A 7,462-nucleotide genomic window follows, 5' to 3' on the forward strand; every position below is an offset into this window, starting at 1 on the left:
CTACTAAGAACATCATAGCTAAATTCAATAAAGGAAAAAAATGATATGGGGATAACTATAAAATATGGCATCTCAAGCTATAATATATTCTTGAGGAACAAGAAGTTCTAGAGGCTATAAATCAGTTTATGAAAGAATCTACTGATGGCTCTACTACACAATATATATGTGATCTTAATGCTTATAAAGTATGGAAGAAAAGTGACTCTACTACTAAGGCAATATTAAATAGTTCAATGGTAGATAACCTTGTATTTGATTATCAGCCATTACCATCAGCTCATTCTATCTAGGTTGCCCCTGAGAGAAAAATATAGTGGAATTAGCTTGAGCAAGTTTTGTCAGTTGACAATTAAGTTTGATAATTATAAAAATTGTCTAAATGTATCTATGGCCCAACATATGAGGAAAATGATGAATATGATTTAGGATCAAGACTTTCACTGATGTCTCACGCTATGTTGAACTTGAGTCAGAGAGAATTAAATCCATAAGAATTTCTAGACAAAATTTTGTAGTTGAAGGTTCTGTTGAAGCATCTAGATCCAAGAATAAAAAAAATGGTTTAATAAAAGAAAGGGAAAAAGAAAAGAAGTTGGTGCTACTATTGGGTATGTCCTAATCAAGAAAAAGGAAAGAAGTATGAAAAAAACCTAAAAGCAATATAATTTGCTATAACTATGGCAAAAAGGGTCACTTTGTTTAGGAATGTACTAAGACAAAAAAATGTAGATCCATATTTATCTTCTTTCCATAAGCATTATGTTTCTATTTCAGTGTTGTTTGCTGATTCATATCCTTTATAGATTATAGATTTAAGAGCAACTAACTATGTAGCTTGTGATTGAGCTACAACATGGAGTACCATCAGACATTAGCTGACGACAAATGGATATATGTGGCAAACAATGCAAGGATTGAAGTCAAAGAAGTTAATACATGCAAAAACAACCTATGTAGTGGGGGTACCTTATTTCTACATGATGTCCTATATGCTCCTGAGATTCGACGGAATTTGGTTTCCGTTACTAGTCTTCTTGATTTGGGTTATTATGTAAACTTTTAGAGCTATTGTATGAAAGTAATTATTAACTCTATGTTAATAGGATATAGTTATGTATCGAATGATTTCATGGTTCTTGATGTAAAACCAGATATTAATTGTGGCAATAATGATTATTTTTCAAACATTTCTCTTACTAGCGATGCTGATGTAAATGATGAAGTTTGACATGCTAGATTAGGATATATAGGATAAGAATGAATGAATAGATTAGCTAAAGAGTGTCTACTTGACACTCATGCTAAAGTTAACTTGTCTATACATGAGCATTGTCTTGTTGGAAAAGAAACTAGAAAACCATTTGGTATGACTATTAGAGCTGAATCACCATTGCAATTAATTCATTAGGATATTTGTGGTCCAGTGAATATGAAGGCTATACATGAAAGTTCTTATTTCATTATATTTAATGATAACTTCACACATTTTGGTCATGTGTATTTGTTTTCCCATAAATCTGAAGCATTAGATTGCTTCAATTGTTATTTGAATGAAGTTGAGAATCAATTGGAACGTAAGATTAAAATCTTGCTCACCGACCATGAAGGCGAATATTTGTCTGATCAGTTCAAGATAATATGTAATAAAAAAGGATTATTAGACAGTTAACTATTCCTAGAATTCCACAGTAAACTAGAGTTGCTGAAAAAATAAATTGAACTCTTCTAGATATGGTTAAGTCAATAATGACACAAGCTAATTTTATAATTTCCTATTGGGGACATGCTTTATTGGTTATATAATTAATCGAGTGTCTTCTAAATCTATTCCATCTACTCTATATTAATGTTGGATAGGTAAAAACTAGATTTGAGTAATTTGATACCTTGAGTGTTAGCTGCTTATGTTAATGATAAGACTCACAAATATGAAAAATTAGGATCCAAGAGTAAAAAGTATATTTTTGCAAGGTATTCTGATACTTCTAAGGGTTTTGTTTTTATTGGTGAGTAACAAGATGGAACCATCTCAAAATAGAGTCAAGAGATGCAACTTTTTTTAAAACTAAGTTTCCAATGAGAGGTGAAGTTGATAAGACAAATCCTTTATTTACAATAGAGGATAAAGATAATATTCCTGTATCAATAAATTAGGTATCACGAGAGATTCTTGAATCTAGTCAACTTAGTGGGAGTGATTTGCCGATGAATAAGTTAGTTTCTCAACTATCTAATCTACAAAAAAGTAGTAATCAGATTATTCCTTAGAGAAGGTTTGACATTGAGAATGAGGCATTAATGATTCTCCCAATTGATGATAAGGAACCTTGAACAGTTAAGAAAGCTTTAAGATGCTTAGTTAGAGAAGAATGGAGAGTTACAATGGATGAGGAAATGAAGTTTATATAAAGAAAAAGTTTGGGATTTAGTAAATCTTCCTCCTAACCGAAAGGCTATTGGGAATAAACTATGCTGTTAGCTTAGTTAGTCATTTCTAGTCAAACTCAGGATTGAGACATTGAAAAGTGGTGAAAGAATATTCAGATATCTCAAAGAGACAATAGATTATTGTTTATATTTTTAAGGATCAAATAAGAGCCTGAAGGGCTATATAGATGCAAATTGGGTGGGAGACCTTGATGACAGAAAATTTACATTTGACTATGCCTTCTTACTGAATGGTGGTGCCATCTCATGGAACAACAAGAAACATACTTGTGTAGAGCTGTCAATAATTAAAGCTGAGTATGTAGCTTGAGCAGTGGCTATACAAGAAGCTATCTGGTTGAGAAGATTCCTGAAAGAATATGAAGATTACTGAGGATAGTAGGAGTCCTGTTATAGTGTACTGTGATAGTCAATCTACTATAATTTTTTCTAAGGATTCCAAATATCATAGCAAGGGCAAGCCCATAGAAATTAAGTATAATTTTATAAGGGATATTATAGATAAGAAAAAGATAATTCTTGAGTATATCTCTACACGTGCTATGCTTATAGATTCTTTTACTAAGCCATTTATTAAAGAGTCATTTAAAAGATATGTGAAGTCTTTGTGACTTTGTAAAATATAACACATTATAAAATACCATGATCTATTCAATGTATATGTTATTATTACATTTTGGATAAAAGTCTCAGTGAGTATATTGGTAGGTTGAGATTGGTCTACTCACATGGGCAATCATCTCTATTTGTTAAGTATAAATAGAGATAAAATCATTACTTATGTGACAACTTATATAGTTGTGAATAGAGACATATCTATAAGTTGGGGTTTCCTTGATAATTATATGAAGATGAGATCGTTTATGTATAATTATAAGTAAATGAACCCACCATTTTCTAAATCTACTAAGGCCAAATTAGAATTTATAAATTGAATTCAGAATTAGACATTATATATATCTAGATCAAAATATGTACAATATTAAATTTTGAGAAAAAATATGCACTCTTTTTTGGTAAAGAGAAAAATATCATAGTATGTGATTCATACCACATATGCTATGATAACAATAAAGATAGTAGGAGAATGAATCTCTACTTCTCTACTATGTGAAACATTTGAGAGTATAAGTTAATCTAAATCTTATTCTAAGTGATTATTTAACCGTCTACTTAATGTTCTAATCGATGTTTGCTACTTTAGCATGTATCCTATTGGCTATGGATGATTTGGTCTATGTAGTATAAGTAGAAAAGCAACTAATTATAATGAATAGATTCTAAATAAAAAGAGAGATTAAAATTAATTTATATCTTTGACATTTATTCACTGATCGAACAGTTTTATTTTTTGTTGAGTACTTAAAATATGATTGTCAATAATTGTTTGAACATGCTCTCGACATAATAGTCATTATTATGGATTAGAGATATTCATATTGATACAAATGATTTAATATGAGGGTAAAGACAAGTTATTGATGTCTCTAATTCGTTTGATAGAGAAGCTAAATTAAGTGTAACAACTTTTTTAGTAGTAATTGCTTAGTCTGCTTATTATCACATGAATCATTTTCTCGGAAGTATCAATTGAATGTTCTTACATGATTTTTGTAACTGATGATCATTATGGATTGATTTGAACGAGTTGAAGATGTTGGAGTTAAAATGGTAAAAGAGCGTCTCGTCCCCTTCATCTTCCTCTTTAATTAGCGACATTACAATCACTTCCTTTTGTATAAAAGGTGTCCAAGGCAATTGGTGGAAAGGAAGTGCAGTGAGGAACAGATCAAGGCTAGTTCGTCTATTTATAGAAGAGTGATTTGGTTTGTGAATCAAGGAGGACTTTTCAATTTCATATCATGATTGGTCCTTTTGACAACAAGGAAGAAGATCAAACTGGAAAGGATTTACGAACACCCATCATAAGTGTTTACCGTTTTGTGAATCATGCATTTCAAACAACACATTCATGTCCTTTAGTAGTGTCAATTTGATGGTTTGGGACTATATCAACTGTTGCTCTATCTCACACATGACAATGGCCCCTGAATCCAATATGTTTATAATAACCTACCTCCATGCCATGTTTCCTCAATCATAGCAAACTCATGTTCTGCACATCCTCACGTGGCAATGGTCCCTCATTTGAAGTTGATCTTTTGTTGTGCTCAATAAAAGACACATTGTCGTCATCACCAAAATAGTCGCCTCCATGTGCAAATCAACCTTACGACAAGTGGGGGTAATCAGCCACAATGTTCTTGTAAGATATTATGGACGGAACAGAGTTGTTGTATAAAATAGATTGCTTTCAATATGTTTTTATAAACTTACTGTGATTTGAATAATTCTTCACAAGATCAGGGAAGAATCTAGGAATTAAAGATGGGCTAGATTTCAGGGTGTAAAGGGAATGAATTTTAGTGAGCTAAGTAACAAATTTATATATAGGTGATTATATTTTAATATTTCTTAATTGGCTAGAGGATGATGGACTTGTTACAATAGAATAAGGGATCAATTTCCGACAGACGCATGTCCTCAGAAAAAAAACTTCTCTCATTTCCTAACCATTTGACGATCGGATATAAGTTGATCCTGTGATTTACCTTCCTTCACATAATCTGAGAATACACTATGAGAAACGCATAAAGTTAATCACCTTCATTTTACTAATTGTACTGTTAAAGAAGTCCAATTCAGCATCTTAATTAAAACTGGACTAGAGCCAGGACAATCTGCTTAAAAGACATTTTAGAAGAAGATTAGAGGACTTACAAATAAAGGAAGGGGAAGAGGATGGAAGGAAGAAAAATTCACGGTGATAGAAAGGGCCACATGTTTGGAACGATGGTGACTATCTATGCTTAGTTCTTATAAGGAGGAGGGTTTTTCGCCCGAACCATTGATTCCTACGCAATCTAATGGCTATCCCCACGGATAATTCGAATGTTGTCTTGAAATAATGATTTTGCACTGTTACAATATTATGATTATGCAAATTGACAATAAATTTGGAATTAAAGATTTTCAAATTTTAAAATCGCTCGAGAAAATACCAATCATATCAATCTCAATGGATGATTATCAACATCAAACACCAATCGAGTCTCACACCTTAGCATAACTTTTTTAAGGTCATCGTAAATTTCTAACTAGGTCAAAGATTCTTGAATTTCATCTTTGGTACTTAAAAAAAAAAGTGATTATCCTCTCATTAGATGCCCCCTCACATGTGTCTCAAGTTACATGAAGAAAAATAAATTATAGGATCAATTATAGTTGACCATCAATACTATAAGAAAACAAGACTTCATGAATAAATTTTAAAATTAAAATTAAATCTATTTCAGATTTAGATGAATTAGAGACGGATTTATTATAAAATTATTAATCTATTTCAATTTAGTAAAATATAATATTTAAAAAATAAATTGAGATGGAAATTAAAATAAATTTGAGACAGAACTATAAATAATTTTTATATAAAAAATAACATATTACAAATAAACTTTGAAATGATATAATTTCTTTTAAAAATTTTATTTAAAATTTAATAAATAATTGAGACAAAAAAAAACATTTTATAAATTTATATACATTAAAGATAATTTTTTTGATGAAAATAAAATCTACATCAGATTTATGTAAATCTGAGATGAATTTGCTATTAACAGCATGTTTATAAAATATAATATTTAAAAAAAATTAAGATAAAAATTGAAATGAATTTATGACAAAACTATAAATAAATTTTAATAAACAAAAATAAATATAGATTACTGATGTGTGTAGATTATATATACCTTTATGCATACTTTAATACACATTTATTTGTATTTCTTGAGTATGATCTATGCTATTATACCATACTTCATCATTATTTTAGCATTATTACTCTCTTTGTTCAAAGATATACTCTTTCTTTGTTTTTATTCATAGGACATGTTTCGAAGTGAAAACGAAGCTAAAGCATGCTTCAGAGTGATCCTAGAAGAGGAGCAGAGTCCTTATCATGCCTCCTAGTATAGTTATATGCCACACCAGCAGCCAAAGAGAGGTTGGTCGTGCCCTAGTGACACGACCGTGCATCTTACCAGAGAGAAAGCAGAGGTTGGTCGTGCCCTAGGGGCACGATCATGCCCCCTCTAGAACTTAATCAGGGGATGACCGTGTGAAACCACATGGTCGTGCCATTTTATTTCTAAGAAGACCTAGAGAGGGAGCGTGCCTCTCTTTGGCCTGGCTACTAACGGTCAGGCCATACCCCAAGGCCATTGTTGGTGCAATATTCCCTAAGTCAAGGTTGACCTGGTTGACTGAGCTTGAATTGGCTCAAGCTCGAGTCTTGATGTTTGGGTTTTGATGTTTGACAATACATGGAGACAAGACATGGAGATTGCAGGTGCAATTGTTCATGTGGTGAGATTGTGAAGGAGAGTAAAGTAGGTCAATGTTGACTGGATACTTGACTGAAGATCCTGGTGAGTGAAGCCAGGTGAAAGACCTAGTGAGTGAAGCTAGGCGGTAAGGAAAGTCCTGGTGAGTGAAGCCAGGCAGAAGGAAAGACCTAGTGAGTGAAGCTAGGCAGTATGGAAAGTCCTGGTGAGTGAAGCCAGACACAGAAAATCCAAGTGGATCAAGGTTGATCGGACACCTGGTGGAGATAAATCCAAGTGGGTCAAGGATGACTGGACACTTGGCACGTGGAGATAAGTCCAAGTTGTTGGATTAAAAAGCGCTAGAGGGGGGTGAATAGCGCTCGCGGCTATTTTGTTTCACTTATCGGAATCGTAAAGACGTAAGAGTTAAAGCAGCGGAATAAACAGAGAACAATCACACAGAAAGACGCAGGGGATTTTACTTCGTTCGGAGCCTAGATCAACTCCTACTCGAAGGCCCGCGATCCTTGATCGCTTTGCGTGGGCAACAAATATAAGCTCGATAAAAATGATTACAAGATGAAGTACAATAGCTAACAATAAACAATTGAATTATAACGATGATA

Source organism: Zingiber officinale, chromosome 9A (genome assembly GCF_018446385.1).
Source record: "Zingiber officinale cultivar Zhangliang chromosome 9A, Zo_v1.1, whole genome shotgun sequence".
Classification (NCBI taxonomy): domain Eukaryota; kingdom Viridiplantae; phylum Streptophyta; class Magnoliopsida; order Zingiberales; family Zingiberaceae; genus Zingiber; species Zingiber officinale.